Below are 4622 nucleotides of genomic sequence, written 5' to 3'. Positions count from 1 at the left end.
ATAATCTCATAGGAGACAGCGCATTTTTTTTTGTCATCCAAGAAGCACCAGAACATTCTCAACAATTAATTAATACATCGCTATATCAAAGAATAATTATTTTTTAATAGTTACGTCTATGCCGGTCAGTTTTCAAAAACTCTCAGATGCTGTATAGCTTTTCACAATCGTACACAGATGTCATTCTTGTCGACGGCTCATGTCCTTTCTATAATCCCAGATTTCAGAACTCCCTTGTGACCCGGGCTGTCTCCCTCACTGAATCAATCACTTGCGACATGTAAAACGAAATAAAACCGATTTTAACTACTACTTCCTCTTTACACACCTAATTTAAAACATTTTATTACGTTCCGTTTGTCTGGCGCGAGAAATTATTGCATTCCATGGGGTACAAAAAACGCAGTGTTTGTGGACGAAATTCGCGCTTAAGAATACAGGGTGTAAAAGAAATGTACGACACAAATTGCTAGACACATTTCTCACACTTAGACGAAGAAATTATGTTATATAAAAATAGGTCAGGAAACGCTTCGTTTCCATGTTACAACTCATTTTGTCCAACGAGTTTCAACAAGATCAGATTGTACAGTTTCACAATCGGCAAGTGCAGACAGACGTAAATCGTCAAACAGCTGTTGAAGCAAGTTATTAATAATGATATGCTGTCAACGTTTGGGCTGGCATTGTTAGTGACTATTCGGTAGGACCTCACTTTCTTCCACCCAGGCTCAACGGACAAAGTTATTGTAATTTCGTAGAGAATGTTTTACCTGATATGTTAGCAGATGTGTCTTTAGCTATGCGACACACCATGTACTTCATACACGATGGAGGACCTCCTCATTTTAGTGCGTTCGCTTCCAAATAATAGATTCAGTGACAAATGGATGGGCAGAGATGGACCAATTTCCTGGCCTCCATGCTCTCCGAACCTAAACCCACAAGAATTTTTTTTGTGGAGGCATTTGAAACCTCTTGTGTATGGAATCCCAGTACAAGATATTCAGAGATTCCGTGCCCATATTACGGAAGGCTGCGAAACGGTATGCAGTATCCAGGGATACATCAGCGCATCCGTGATTCTCCACGACAACGGAGTGATGCTTGTATGAATGCCCACGGAGGGCATATTGAACTTCTCCTGTGAGAAAGAATTGCTTGTGGTATGCTGGTGCATTCTGTTCTGTGTGTTTCCCATGATTAATGAGTCGGAGAAAATGAGTTATAACATGGAAAGAAAGCGTTTCTAAACCCTGTTCTTCGTCTATATGTGAGGAATGTGTCCTGCAATTTGTGCCATACGTTTTTGTTACACCCTGTATACTCGAAAAAGTGTTACCTTACTTGCGAGTCCCGTCTACGAGGGAAAGTGAAAAGGGCAACTGAAAAGTATTCAGTGTTAAATATAGCTCCTGATTTCTGGAAATCCTTGATTTTTTTGCGATTCGCATTTTCCATGGTACTTTATTCACCGAAGAGTAGCTGTGAAATTTGGGAAGTGATATATACAGGTTGCTCTAAAATTCCCCTTACAAACTTCTGGTATTTGAAAAAGGGGACTCACTAGACAATATTTCGATTTGCAACCCATGTCCGGAAACGTACCGTTTCCGTGCTAAAGACGTTTGAAAATACGTCTGCTTGGTAGCTATACTCATGGTATGGGGGAGAGAGGGGGGCGGGGTGGCTACTGTCGGATCAGCTGATGCCATTTGAAGATTATCTTACCCGTCTAACCTGTTTCAAGCCTCATTCATGTGTCTATGAGTGTTTGAGCAACATGGTTGAGTACACGTTTGCAGACTACACCGACATGGTACTTCTGTATGGCGATACTCTCCGTAATGGAAGAACTACTTGGCACTTGTATCAAAATCATTATCCACAACACCCGGCTCCATCACATACCTTTCCCACCACAGCTACGCAACAGCTTCAAGAAAGGAGTATCTTTATCATCAGCAGGCGTCACTGTGGTTCTTCGAGGAGACACCGCACACCCGAAATGAAGAGGCCGTAGTATATCACGGTGAGGAGAACCCGTCGATGAGTACATGAGCAATTGCGTGTACAATGGATGTTGCACCTTGCATCGTCTGGTGTGTTCTGCATGACCAACAACTACATCCATACCAACGCTAAAGGATACTGTCACTATTCTAGCCGACTTCGCATCACGCGTTGAGTTCTGCGACGTTGCGTCAACGAGCCCCTGGTACTTCCACAGCACATTCTCTTAACAGACGGATTAAAGTTTACCATCGACTGTGTTCGTAGTTCAGAAAACAGCCATGTTTGGGCAGACGAAAACTCATATGCCTCGCAAATCCATTGATTCCCACGTAGATTTGGCATCAATGTGCGGGCATGCCTCAATTGACCTGAAATAACCAAAAGTTCCTTGCGTGTTCGCGACAGACTCTTCAGTTCACGCGAACTTGCAACTATAGTTCTTATGCCCGTTTTGAGAATGGTTGTTCAAACGTTAACAAATAGTCTCTTGAATCATCATTCCGCCATCCAAGGCGAGGCCACATTATGAATTTTGCGAGGACATTAAGTTGTGAATTATTATTCCGTCGTCAAGGCGTCGCTACGTCGTGTATTCAACAACTGCACGATGTAACTCCAGAGATAGCGTACCCTTGAGCAATGTTCAGAATGCGTCGTAATTTTGGTGTTAAGTTATTGATGTTGGCATTTAAATTATCACTAATTGACTTAGCACTTTTATGTTATGAGAATAATCAGTTAATTTCACGAATACACTTTAAATGTCCGTGAAATGATGTAGACGACATGGAGAATTAAAGTTGAAATAAGGTTTATTGTTCTTCGTAATTATTGTCTGTCCCTACGCTGAGCGCACACACCGATATGTCATTTAGGGAACTGCAGACGTTAACATCAGTAATTCTGACCTTGACGTCGACTTCTGATAACACGGCTAAATTGTAATTTCTTCGTGACTGCGTTTTTTTTTTTTTTTTTTTTTTTTTTTTTTGTAGCCTACTCAAGTCCAATAATCGAGTTTATGTCGACGATCAGTCTCTTTGTGTGTCCTTTGATGTTCGTGACTATTAAGTATCACGAAGGCTAAGTCCCATCACAAATCGATAACCACACGATTCACTTTTCCGTCGCTTACTTCAAAATCCCGTTATTTGTCTAACGGTAAAGATGATGAAATATCGTAAAACCTTAAACTTCAAGTCAGTTTTAAAAGAATGTAGCAGCGCTTAACAAGCGTACTACTGTTGCCCGAGTACAAGAGAGAAGTGAAGTTAACATCTCCATTGCCGACTTACATTGTAGTCACAGCTAACTTACAGCTCGATATATGTTATCTTTGGTCCATTTGGGCTTTAACCTTCTTAAATAATAATTTTTGAATTCTTTCTTTAAAGTTTCTGTTTTGAATCGTATAGTATTATTTCATTCAGTCCTTTCTTTATGATATGCATTTGTATTAATATAACATTTGTATTAATCAAACTGAAAAGAGTGTAAATTTTGTTGTCAGTAGCTGCCGTCACTGTCAGGATGACTAATTTTGCTATTCCTTTTGCAACAAAAAGGATGTTCATTATGGGTACTATATTTGGGTGTTTCAGTATTCTGGATGTTATGTTATTAGACGGTACATGAATCCATCCAAGCTCACGTGTTCCATCTACTTGACCTCCCCACATATCAGTATGACGGGGCATCCGTTCACTTTTCACGTCATGTTTGGAAACATCTGGACCAACAATTCGGACACAGATGGATAGGCTGAGGTGGTCCAATCGCTCACCCGATTTGACTCCACTGCCCTTTTCTTCTGCGGTCAAATGAAGGTTTTGGCTTATGAGACTCCTGTAGTGACAGAAGACGTTCTGGTGGTACGAGTTATGGTTGCGGTAGAACAAATTACAGCGACATCAGGTGTGATAGAGCTTGTGAATCACAACATCATTAGTGATTGCCACATTGTACCTCACTTGTAGTGGATCAGAATGCTAACCCTCTTTTGTAAAGGACGAGAACTGTTTAAGTTTAACTGTAAGCCAAAATGTTTGTGAAAAGTGATTAAGATTCCTTTTTGTTTCTTTGGTTATTAGTAACTGAAATTGAAAAGCAACTAATGTAATGAGGCAGACCTAAGAAATTACTTCTAAAAGTGGTCGCTCTACCAACATGTTTTCAAATTGTTGTAGCACAGAGACGGTACGTTTCCCGAAGTGAGTTTCAATTCTAAATACTACCTACAACTCCTAGAAGTTTGTAAGGGGAATTTTAGAGGACCCTCTATAAAAATATATTTGCTGTTTGTAAGGGGAATTTTAGAGGACTCACTATAAAAATATATTTTCTGTTCTTTTTCGAAAGGAGAGGATTAATCGTGACCCTCATGACCTCCCTTGTTGGTTCGACCTCTGAGTTCACGGTACTCGGTAGATTCAGGACGAGTGGTTGGATAAAGGGAGAGGAGTGGATTGAGGAGAAGTCTCTGTCGTAGGGCGCCGTCGTCCGTCAATACAGCTCTCATCTCAAAGGTTGTGTTGTGAATCTAAAGCTGGTACCCAACACGGAGCACGCGCCAGAGGCGAATCAATAGAGCAGAACACGCAACGTCC

Source organism: Schistocerca piceifrons, chromosome 1 (genome assembly GCF_021461385.2).
Source record: "Schistocerca piceifrons isolate TAMUIC-IGC-003096 chromosome 1, iqSchPice1.1, whole genome shotgun sequence".
NCBI lineage: Eukaryota > Metazoa > Arthropoda > Insecta > Orthoptera > Acrididae > Schistocerca > Schistocerca piceifrons.
The sequence above is the reverse complement of the archived record's forward strand: the minus strand, read 5'-3'. Positions refer to the sequence as shown.